We start from the raw sequence: 13,146 nt of genomic DNA, 5'->3' as shown, positions 1-13,146 counted from the left end.
AATCAGCAAAAAAATTGGGGAAATAAATAAGCTGGCATCAAAACAGGTGATCTGTAAGGTCCTATTTCACGTGGCCACTGAGGTGAGCCCCCCCCCCCCCCCCCGATAAAGCAACAATCATTGAAAAATAGCTGTAATGGTTGTTCAGGCTGTATGCACAGTGTAGGTTTAAAAACTCAATAATTGGCACTTTGAATTAAGTCCAGATGTGAATCTGTAGCCTGTATAAATCTTCCCGCACAGGTGCAATATTTTTATTATTTATTTGTTCAGCTTCTGTTGTACCTTTACCCTTAAAAGGACCTAAGGTAGATCACAAACTAAAACCAGCAGGTAACAATAATTTCTGAAATCAAGACAAACCCAATACAGCACAATGATACAGTTCCTTGCTAAAGTAACTTGCAGCTGATTTTAAATCTTCCAGGAATTTGAAAAACAAGCTTAATGATTCAGAACTAGATAATGGCCATAGTACCTGAAACAAGGAAGCCCAATCCTTCTAATGTGTCCAGTTTGATGGCATGCAAATATCTTTATCCCCACCCCACCCTGCACCATCTTCCCCTACTAGTCAGATAATAGGAATGGAACCAGCAGAGTTTCTTCACAAACGATTCCAGTTCTTTACAAACCATGATCAATGTTATCAAAAGAAAGAGGAACCAGCATACCTGGTCTCTCTTCCAGGTAAAGTCCTCCAGCAGGGTGATCAAAATTATTGTGGTGAGAAAGAGACCAGCCATGGGAATGCTTCTTCCCTGAGGGGTTCCCTCTCTGGTGTTCTGATGCCACAAGAGGGACCCCCCTGGGTGGCTGTCTCTTCGCCCTCCTTACCTGAATTGGCATCCTGTCAGAACTTCCATTTAATGGAAGAGTAACGGTGTTGGCCCTTTCAAAGCATCCTTCTCCTGAATGGGAAAGGGTGTGGCTACCATGAGGAATTGGCAAGCACATAGGATGCTGGTGCTTATCAGCTACTACAGGGTTTGGACAAAGGTGGGTATTGCCACCTGTCTAGGGGAGCAGCCTAGTCCATGGTCATCACAATAGTCCCCTCACACAACAACTGCCTCAGCAAGCCTTGATATACCTAACCCCCTGATGTGCAGCATCAATGTGCATCTGGGTGCCTACTGTTCACCCCCACAGCTGCTAGGGTCAGAAGGCGGAGATACCATGTCCAGTGCAGCTTGGTACCACTGTGTTAGGACAAGAGGATGTAGGGGGGTAGAGGACAGTGAGCCTTGCTTATCTGTTCACACATAGCTGCCCATTGGTATCCTGGTGGAGGGCCTGGTATACATGTGCAAACCAAAATGTGGACTTTGCTCTGTCTGCAATGTATTCCTCTTGGTGCTCACCCAGTGATACTAGATGCCCTATCTGTGTTGTGCCCACTGCCAGGGTGAATATGCATTCATTCAAGGCAGGGAATTGTTGGACATCATTCGATGCTGCACTAACTACCTCTGGAATTCTGGTATGAACTTTGAGAATCATTTGTACAGTGGGGGACATAATTAGGCCCTTAGGAGGGCACATCCAGAACAGGAGAATGTGCTGATTGGGTGCTCACTTAGTTGTTTTCCTGTGCTGCTTGGGATAGGCATGGCTACAGCTGTTTGGGAGGCGATGAATTTGAAGTTCCAATGGCTGTCAATGGATTATGATGCCATTTTTACCAGCACAACTTTGAACCTACTTGGGGTGGAGGGTGCATTTCCACTCCAAAATACTTTAGAGGCTGTCTAACTGCCACCATGCCCCCTGAAACATCTACATCTACACTGGCAGCAGGGTTTTTGTCATTGCTCTGCCAATAGTGTGCCGGTGGCACTTCTGCACCAGTAGAACTCAGTGGCATATCTCCATTAGTGCCCTGTGTCAGTGTAAACTGCCCTTACACCAGCATAACTCTGAGTTACGCCTTACATTTTTAAAGACTCCTTTGTGCAGTGAAAATATTATTTGGGGGGGGGGGGGGTGGAAGCACATCAGTTCTCACCTCATGGCCAACCTGTATTTTAACAATTAGGTTTTTATGCCATGAATTAGAAGACTTGTAGGTGATTTGATCCGTTTTAGCTCAAGGCACCTTAGGGCCCAATTACTCCAGCTCAAGGGTGGAACTTGCAATGTTCCATGGCTTCCATTTGTTCAGTTAGTAAACTTCAGTTCAGCAATAAATCTCAAAGGGCATGATGCTGTTTCTGGGGTACACTTCTGGAATTAAATTTATCAAATAATCCTTAGGGGTTCTGGCAGCAAATAAATCACTGATAGATTTGGATTTGGGGGATAGAAATCACTCTTAACAATTACTTACATAATTTTGTGATACTAATTTCCACATGCTAGTTTGCAGTCTATGTTTCAGATCACTTCCTTGCCTTCCACATGTCACGCCTCCCAAAATAGGCATCAGAGAATCAAAGGCAATACATAATGTATACTTCTGCATTCCATAAGAAATTTGGAACTAAAGTACATGCTATCTCACAGGTTTGCAATCAAATTCCCTAATGTGTAATTTAGATTTAGACAGCAGTGAGGGTAGGGTTAATAGAGGCACAAGTGCAGGGAAGGACATATAAATCTCCCCCCTCAACACTATTTCCCTAATTAAACCTGGCCCCCTTGGGGCTTCTGTTAAACCCATCAGGGGTTCTCTTTTTCCCCTGCTATGACTAATAGCAGCTGGGGGGGGAACAGTTATGGGAAATGGAGGGGGAAGGGATAAAGTGCACATCTCCACTACCACAGCCCCAATACAATTGCATCCCTCTTGAACTGGTCATAGGTCATAGGTCTTTTTCATGTTTCTTCATTTTAATCTGTTATGAATGTGATCCCCCTTTCCCCTAGTGATATTCACGGTATGTATCTCTAGGCTTTTCAATTCTAACTTGGGAATTTCCTGAAGTTTGTGGGTTGTACTATGAGAGGGTAGAGTTTAAAGAGGAGAGGGAGTGCAGAGGAGATGTTACATTAGGACTTCCATTTCTCCTATGATTTATGAGGTTTTTTATTTTACAAAAAGTATACCTTGTTTTAATTGTTTATTTGGTAATTTATAGCCAACCTTTCTTGCTGAGGCTAAAAACAGATTACATTGTGTAAATCAAGTCTAACCAGCAGGATGGGACAATTTGGTCCAGATTACAAAAATCTGAAAAATCCAGGAAGGGCCTCCAAGGCAGCTAAGACTTTAAAACCATACACAATAAAACCACATCTTCAAAACTACTGAAACCAACAAAAGCACATTATTAAAACTAGAAATAAAATCTACATACAGAACCAAAAATATAGAGAATCTTCTGGTCGTTCCCGGCCCTAGGGAAGTACGCCTAGCCTCGACCAGGGCCAGGGCCTTTTCGGTCCTGGCCCCCACCTGGTGGAATGAGCTCCCGGGTGAGCTGCGGGCCCTGCGGGACCCTTCAACGTTCTGCAGGGCCTGCAAGATGGAGCTCTTCCGCCAGGTCTATGGTTGAGGCTGGGGCTGCTGGGGTACATCGACTGCTCTCCCCCGGGCTTCTTGACATCGTTGACCTCCTTCTCCTCCACCCCCCCTTTTTTTAGGAATGGGGGTGGGAAGGGGATCTTATTATTGTGCTGCCATGTTGTGACATTTTAAAGTCTTTTAATGGGAGTTTTAATGGTTTTTTTAAGACATTGTAACCCGCCGCGAGCCATTTGGGAGTGGCGGGAAATAAATCGAAACAATAACAATAACAATAACAATAACAATAACAATAACAATAACAATAACAATAACAATAACAATAACAATAACAAAACATGAGGCATGCCTAACAAAACAAACAAGTAAATAAAGAGCCGCATACAATCACAGGAGATAAAACAGGGCCAAGGTTGACGGTGCAAAATCAAGTAAAATATGTTATTACTCAGATGTCCCAAAATTCCCTATGCATTTCACCAACAGGCTTCATCCAGGGAGTTCATTTACATAAGATCCCAGAAAGCAGCCTGGGCAGAGTAGGCGCTGTCAATTATCAGTGAGCCAGGTCTCAAGAGATTCTCATCAAGCAAGACTCACAGGGAAAGACCAGCTTCAGGCGGGTATGGTGAATAAAGAAAAAGCGGAGACAAGCAGGGGAGACAGCAAATGGAAAGGCAGGGCAGGGGAGGAAGAAAACTTAGGCATAAAAGAGGCTCTGGAGTCCAAGCTAGGGAGGAATAAGTTAGCAGTTAAGATATGTGTATACAAATATACCCTCAACCAAAATAGAGTCCTTTAAGACCAACAGAGGCTTAAACTCCATGTGTGCCATTGAGTTGAGAAGATGCTCCAGAGGCTACAATGGACTGCACAATTTGGGTAATAGTTTTCAGAACATCAGTCACAGTTGTTGCAATAGATCACCCAAAGGCTTCAGGAAATTCAGGCAGCTATCCACCAGAATGTACAGCAGGTCACTGAGGCAGCAAAAACTTCTTCTAATCCTGCAGGAGGGCTGGGCAGAGCCAGGCCCGTGATGGGTCCTGTCTGGTCCTATGGTGCCATTGACAAAATTAGGCTCATATGATGAAATTGAGGCCTACTTAGAAACTACTGAAAGGATGGCAGAGGCTGCATGGTGGCCCCAAGATCAGGAGGCCTTTATCCTGGGGCCATATTGTCATCCTCCAAGTTCCCCCTCTCAAACCTCCTCTTCCCTGCTTTCCTGTTTGCTGTCTTCCCTGTCTATCTATTTTATTTACCCCATCTGCCTGAAGCTGGCCTCTCCCTGTAAATCTTGCTTGCTGAGCCAGTCTCTTGAGATCTGGCTCACTGACAGCTACCCACACCTTCCCTGCCTGAGCTGGCTCCCTATGAGTTACTGAGATCTTGTGAGTTCTTTGTAAGCTTCTTTAGGAGTGAACACACCATAGACTTTTTCAAAGCACCCCTAAACATAGGAAGGTATTAAACACCTCTCAGACCCAATTAACCAGATCCCCCAGCCCAGCTGTTTTAAGTAGCTAGACAGGGCAAAGATCATTCCAGCAGGTGGTAGGCCTCAAACTTCCAAGGATCCTGTCCATAACCTCAGCCTGAAGAAACTGAAAATTATCCCAAAGAAACTGACAGTTTGACACTCTGAGGCCATCTGACACTGTCATTGCTAATATAAAGTCCAAGTTGGAATGGATAAAAGAGATTTTTTTCCCCCAAAATGTTGAGTAAATGGTTCCTAGCAGGTCACCAAGCACTCCACCTCCTCTTTCAAACCACCTGGGGCAGCTCTGCAATCCTACGCTGTGTGATGGTGGTGGGAAAATGTTACTTATTTGCTGCCATCATGAAGCATGATTTAAAATGAGCTTTTATCTGTGTCTTGTCAGATTTGCTCCAAGCCTTCCTCCACTGTTGCTTTAGCCATCTCCCTTGTCTTTTCATTGTCTGAAGCCCCTCCATAAAACATGGGCCTACCTGGGCTCCAACACTTGTGAGAGACCACCTGGAAGCAATCATGTCAACTCATAGAGTTATTTCCTCACTCCAGAAATCAAACAGGGCAATGACAATCACCAACCATAGCAACAGGAAATCCCCTATATATCATACAGCAGCCTTTTTCAACCTTTTAACCCTGAAAGAGTCTCTGAAATATTTTTCAGACTTCTTGGTGTAGTGGTTAGGAACACAGATTCCTAATCTGGCAACCTTGGGCTCACCAACTGGGCGACCTTGGGCTTACCACAGCACTGATAAAGCTGTTCTGCCTGAGCAGTAATATCAGGGTTCTCTCATAGTCACCTACCTCACAGGGTGTCTGTTGTCATCTTCATCTTTGTCGTCTTCTTCTTCTAGGAAACCCAGAAGTGGGTAAAGAAGTAAAATGTATGAGTCAATCAATCAATCAATTGATCATTTACCATTTGTCCATTGTGGAGAAAAAGACTAGGCCTGCAGAGTGAAATGGAAGGTTGGTTCCAGTAATCTCTGGTGATGTCAGTACAATAAAATCAGAGTCCAGTAGCACCTTTAAGACCAACAAAGATTTATTCAAGGCAGGAGCTTTCAAGTGCAAGCACTCTTCATCAGATTGACGGAAGCTTGCACTTGAAAGCTCATGCCTTGAATAAATCTTTGTTGGTCTTAAAGGTGATACTGGACTCTGATTATATTCTGCTACTTCAGACTAACACGGCTACTCATTTCATAGAATCATAGAATCATAGGATAATAGAGTTGGAAGGTACCTCATGGGTCATCTAGTCCAACCCCCTGCACTATGCAGGACACTCACATCTCAATCGCTCATCTACTGTAACCTGCCACCCCTTTGCCTTCATAGAATCAGCCTCTCCATCAGATGGCTAGCCTCTGTTTAAAAATTTCCAAAGATGGATAACCCACCACCTCCTGAGGAAGCCTGTTCCACTGGGAAACTGCTCTAACTGTCAGGAACTTCTTCCGGATATTTAGATGGAATTTCTTTTGAATTAATTTCATCCCATTCTTTCTGGTCTGTCCCTCTGGGGCAATAGAGAACAATTCTGCTCCATCCTCTATATGGCACCCTTTTAAATACTTGAAGATGGTTATCAGATCCCCTCTCAGTCGTCTCTTCTCTAGGCTAAACAGACCAAGCTCCCTCAACCTTTCCTCATATGTCTTGGTCTCCAAACCGCTCACCCTCTTTGTTGCCCTCCTCTGGACATGTTCTAGTGATCTATAGTGATGTCGATAGTGATGTCAGTGATCATCCAAAGTTCTGGGAAGGGCTGCATATCCCCTCAAGAGCTCTCACATATCCCCATGGTTCCCTGGGACCATGGTTGGGAAACCCTACTATACAGTCTACCCACTGAAGCCGCCATTTCCTCCAGGGGACTTCTTGTCTGGAGAGCAGCTGTTATTATGGGCAAACTCCAGGCCTACCTGGAGATTGGTAACCCCAGACATTTACCAATTCATTTGTTTCTTTTCCACCATTTCCCACCATTTATGTTTTCATTGCCACCAAAATGATGTTACAAATCACATACATGTTAAGGAAATAGTTCATAGCAGGCCACTGAGCACAATAAGAAAAAAGTATGGGGAGAAAAAATGGCAAAAATAATGCTTATGGGTTCAATTCTCACAAAACAAAAACAAAATGGGGATATTCACATAAGGACAATGGGACTTTGGACTCTGGTAACGATACCTACCCCTGAAGCTTCATTTTAATATTAAAGTACACATAAATTTATTTGGATAAATGTATTTGGATCTGATCCTCAGTGATATATGAACTGGAGTTGAGCTCAGTAGCACCTTATAGACCAACACAATTTTTGTACTCTGAGCTTTTGAGAGTCAAAATTCTTTTCATCAGGTGCAACTAGGAATTGGGATCCATAGTGCTTATATCCCAGTCAGAGGGTAGCTGGGGGGGGGGGAGGTTGCAGTAAAAGGAGACAGGATACAAAAGTATAATTCAAAATATAATCAGCTTGATTAGAGCAGCTGCTCTCTAAAGAGTAGGGCTCACAGGGCCTGCACAATGGAGCTCTTCCACCAGGTTTATTGTAGAGTCTGAGGCAACAAGAAAGATGTGATTGGGGCTCCCCCGGTGCTAGGCAGTGCTTAGTCCATGTTTTATTTAGGGCCCCCACTTCCCACTCCCTTTATTAGATGTTTTACTGGGAGGGTGGGAAATTGAGTAATACCACCATTTTTGTTCTATTTTTTTGTTGTAAGATTTCTTATGTCCTTGTATTGTTTAAATGGGGTTTTATTGGGGGTTTAGAATGGACAACTTGTAACCCGCCACGAGCCAGTCTCAGGAGTCACAGGAAATAAATGTTGTTGTTGTTGTTATTATTATTAATAATAATAATAATAATCCATGTTAGGGTTATGAATTCTAGGTTGAAAAATTCCTGGTGATTTGTGAAAGGAGGAATATGAGAAGGCTAACATTTGGGGAGGGGCTTAGCCTGGATACAATGCCATTGAGTCCACCTTCACAAGCAGTCATTTTATCCAGAGGAATTGTAGTCTGAAGATCAATTGTAGTCTGAAGATCCAGGAGAATTCCAGGCACACCTGGAGGTTGACAGTCCTAGGATTTGAACCATAAATATGTCCCTTTATAAACTGTACCCACCATGGGGGGAGGGGACCACAGGCATATAAATAATTTCTTTAAGATAATGAGGGTGACGGACAAAGTGTAAGTGTAATATAGTATTACAATTCTCTTAAACAAATAATCTATGATATCAAACTCTATATACATTGCTAGCATTATTGTTAGAAATTTTCCACATAAGATACAAATAAAATTAATCATAACCCCCCCCCCACACACACACAAAATTGAATAAATAAGACAGAGCAAAATAATCATGACAGACGAAAGCTCTTTTCTTGCTGATATGGAAATATAGGTGTAGCTTATGAACAAGAACCCTATCAGCAAATTAAATTTAAATCACATACATTGCAGGCAGTGACAGCTACCTAAGGAGGTAGTAGCAGTAGGTACCGTTGCCACAGCAGTGGTCAACTCCATCCAATCACTGGAGAAGATAATCTTTTAAAGAAACTGAGTACAGTCTCAAACGTACTCTAGTCTGGACCTAGGGATATCTCCCCCATGAACATGACTAAAATTGTGCCATAAGTAAGATTGCATGAACATCAAGTCTTGCCAGGCAACAGAATTTTCTGATTATGAATCAACCCGGGCCCTTTAGATACACTTTCTGGCAATCTTGGCATTATTAATGCAATGCTTGCCATTTTTCTAAGGCCGCAATCCTATGTGCAAGGCTCATAGAATCCAATAGGTCCTGTTTTCCAATTAAATGGGATATGTTCAAATTGCTTGATAATTTTTCAATGAGGGAAAAAAGAAAGATGCAATCTTACTTTCAGCACAATTTTAGTCATGTTCTACACGGCTATATTCTTATATATCAATTGCTCTAGGTATGCCTACACTTGTACAAATGGTACTCTTTAAATATTTTTTTACTGATCCAACACTTTTTCTTCTTAAATTGAACTATAGCATTTAGTTCAGAATGAGAGTTTTGGAAATTAATTCTTCACTTGTTTTTATTCTAAGCTAGAACTTGTTGAAAGGATTTTTTTAAAGGATAAGAGGCTTTGTTTTAATTTAAAAGCAGACTCAGTTCCAACTGTGTAACATATTGCCAGCTTTAGGGTGATTTACTTTCAGCTATAAGTAAAATAATAAATCATTCACCATTTTCAAGACTGGCTTCTTCAACATGCATCTCAGCAAGTGCAAATCCCTTTGTTAAACCTATTTGCTTGCCAGTTGCACAATGAATTATAGATTAATTACTCAATAACGATTATGGAGGTGATGCCTGATGGAGGAATCACACTCACACATTTTGGTTAAGCTAAACATAGATATTCTGCTTGAGTCTTGCCTTAAAATGTGGATTTCTTCATATGATGTGATAGTAAAAGAACAAAAGAGATGGGAATTTACAGACTGTCCCACCTAGTGAAAAACAAAACAAAACATGGGTATTTTCCAGAGAGGATGAGATGAACAGGTCTTCAAAGTTGTCTAATGAGCCATCAGATTCATATTTGGAGATTCTTAATTTCTCATACTAAGGGGATTGATAAAAAAAACATTAATATCAGAGAGACATAGAGCAGTATGAAATTAGTAACTTCTAAGTTATATTTAGGATTGCTGCAAAATGGATTAGAATCCAAGGAACCAGTTATTTTACTGAAGGTACTTGGTGGCCTTGCTTGTATCTATAGAAACAAGGCTCTGAAAACTAACTGTAAATAAAATGGTAAATGACAAAATCAGGACTTTTATTGTTTAAATTGTTTTAAGGTTTCCATTATGCATCACCTTGGGCTTGACCATTGTAAATGGTTTATAAAATTATCAATGAAATAAAAACCTAAGGGTACAAAAGGAAAAGGATCTTTAATAGTTGAATAATTCCTACATGTTTCATGGTCAGCTTTGCCAAGGGGAATGTACTGAAATAGTATAAAATATAAAACATTTTAAATACATAATAAAAATTAGAAATACAAGACAATTTAACAGAGCATGTACAGAGTTGTTATTATATCAAAAACTAAACCAGCATTAATATATAGTGAAATTTTCAAGGCATATAAAGAGTGCAATTCATATTACTTAGGTTCAAAAGAATCTCCATTTAAAGTATTTGTAAGATAGATGTTTAGAAAACCATACTGACCTTTTAGATTCCTTTTCAGTTCATTTCCATATAACATTTGAAACAAAGTGAGTTGTTCGGGCAAGTCCTGTCTCTTACCTACATGAGCACTTACCAAGAGATGTTCTCATTTAACCTATTAGGCCCTAAATGGTCTGCAACCTTTGCTAGGCTGCGGGCCAGCAGCAGCGGGGAGGGCGATCACCCGGCCATGCATGTGCGGCACTCCCGCGCATGCGCGCATTTGTGTTTGTGGCTGTGCATGGCGCAAATGCAGATGCGCGGCCCTGCAGAGGCAGGGAGCCGCGGCCTGGCACCAGGCTGTGGCCCGGTGGTTGGGGACCACTGTATTAGGGTGCAGAGCTTTCTGTTTCAGAACCCATTCAGTTTTCTTTTTCAACAGAATTTTATCATCTTGTCTGTCAAATTTGAAAAGTACCCAAAATAAAAATTATTTAGGTTTATGATTATATTCTAAGAAAAGCTCTATTAGAGGAACACCAGTTCTTTTATGAGTTGAGTTGATTTTATGTTCAGAGTCTTAATTTAAGAGGCCTAGTTGTCTTGCCAATACATATTTCATTACATCCACATTAAATTGCAAAAACCACATGATTGTTATTGCATTGTGTATTCTTTAAGATAATATTGTTTATTGACATTAGGATTAGTGAACTGTTGCATGGATTTACAATTTCTGCAAAAACAATACTGCCCACATAGATGGTGACACAAAAGAATGTTGAAACTTGGTAACATAAATTGTGAATTTTTCTTTGATAAGTGCTGCTATGTACAGCAAGATCTTTGTAATTAGCTGTTCTTTTATAAGCCAAAATAGAAATCTAGGAGTAGAATCACCAGCTATAGGTTGGGAAATACTGCAACTTACTTTACGTGGGTCTTCCTCTGACCTTGGCCCAGAAACTACAACTAATTTATTCATTTATTATATTTATATACCGCCCTCCCTTGAGGCTCAGACCAGTTTATCCACAAGACAGCTGCCTGGGTTCTCACTAGGACACTGTTCTCCAGCATCTGCATTGGTTGCCAGTTAAATTCCAGATTAGGTTCAAGGTTCTGGTTCTTCAAGGCCATATGCAGTCTGTGACCTGTGTATCTGAGGGACTACTTTCCCAGTACACTCCCAGGAGAGCACTCAGGTCATCAAGTGGCAATATGCTGTCAATCCCTGGCCGAAAAGAAGGGTGCCCGGCCTTCTGCTCCTGGTGGAATACGTTGCCAGCAGAGATCCGGGTCCTGATGGAACTATCAAAGTTCTGCAGGCTTGCAAAATAGCCAGAGCAAGCAATCAATGGGTTCCCCTCCTCCTAGAACATAACCCCCACTGAACATACCAGTTTAACTGACCAATGATATTGGTTGGATAAAAGATTTAAATGGAATAAATAGGAACACTAGGAGGATGGTTTTAAATGTTTTATTGTATTGATTTAACTGCGTTATTTTATGTCTGTTTTGTTCACCACTGGAAACCTCACAGGAAGGGGCAGTTTATAAATCAGTAATAATAATAATACATGGAGATTTGAGGAATTTACTCTGAGAAAGGAGGATTGGGGAATAGGGGGACTTCAATGGAGTAGAATGCCACAGAGTCAATTTTCTCCCTGTGAACTGATCTCTGTCACCTATATGTCAGTTGTAATCCCAAGAGATATCCAGCTATCACCTGGACACCTATCTAAGGTGGTCCCTGGTATTCTCCTGGAATCACAACTGATCTCCAGACTATAGACACCAGTTGCCCTGGACAAAATTTCAGTTTTAGAATATTTACTCTATGGCATCAAATCCTCACTGATCTCCCTCCCCATTTCTGCTCTCTCCAGGCAGCACCCCAAATCTCCAGGAATTCCTCAGGCCTAAAGTAGTCACTCCACCTCTTTGGAATTAAAAGAAAGAACCCAAATCTAAATTAATCCAAGGATGTTACCTTCAGATGTAAACCACTAAGTAAAAAGTTTGTAAAGGCCTGCTTCTCTAATCCACATTTCTCATCAAAGCATAGGTTGCTATAGGTACACCAGATGCCCAAATACAATCATTGGCAGGATAATGATATTAAAAAGTTGGTCTTCAACTGAATATTGAAGAGGTTTTCATGAACAAGGAATCCTTGCTATGATATTGCTTCCCTGTTACCAGAATCATTTAATCAGAATAGTTATTCATTCTCTCAAGCAGTGGTACCCAACCTTTTTATCACCGGGGACCGGTCAATGCTTGACAATTTTACTGAGGCCCGGAGGGGGATCTTTTGCTGTGGGACGTCATTGCCACAGCATGAGCCCCTGCTTCACTTGCTTTCCCACGGCCCACTGGGGGGCACAGGCAGCAGCAGCTGTGCAGTGCCAAGCCAAGGGGGAGCCCCAGCCATGGCGGCCGCACCAAAGATGAGCCAGCGGCAGAGTGGCAGGGCAGCCCCCGAGGCAGCAGCCGGGGAGGAGGAGGAGCTGCGGCCCGGTACTGACTGATCCATGGACCAGTACCTGGGGGTTGGGGACCACTGCTCTAAAGGATTCAAGAGCTTTGCTTCTCAAGCCCTACAGCAGGCTATCTCAATCAGGGTTTTATGAAACCCTAGGGTTTCTTCATGGCCCTGGCAGGGTTTCTTGAGTAGGTGGGAGTTAATTTATACATTTTTTTATTTGTTAAACATTCATCATGTCATATGACCATATATGGTCATGTTGACTCCTCTAAAATGGTCAGTGATGGGTCTGGAGAGGATGGGAAGAGGAGGGGCCCCAGGTGGGCATGTACACAGCTATGCTTCCCAACCATATTCTACATGGTTGGGCCACTTCTGGGGTTTCTTGATGCCTGAAGAATGTTTCAAGGGTTTCTCAATGATTAAAAAAAAGTTGAGAAAGGCTGCCCTACAGTCTTGTATCCCTCATTTTTGTTTGCATGTGTGAA

The sequence above is a fragment of the Paroedura picta genome, chromosome 9 (genome assembly GCF_049243985.1).
Source record: "Paroedura picta isolate Pp20150507F chromosome 9, Ppicta_v3.0, whole genome shotgun sequence".
Taxonomy (NCBI): Eukaryota; Metazoa; Chordata; class Lepidosauria; order Squamata; family Gekkonidae; genus Paroedura; species Paroedura picta.
Note: the sequence above shows the minus strand (reverse complement) of the source record.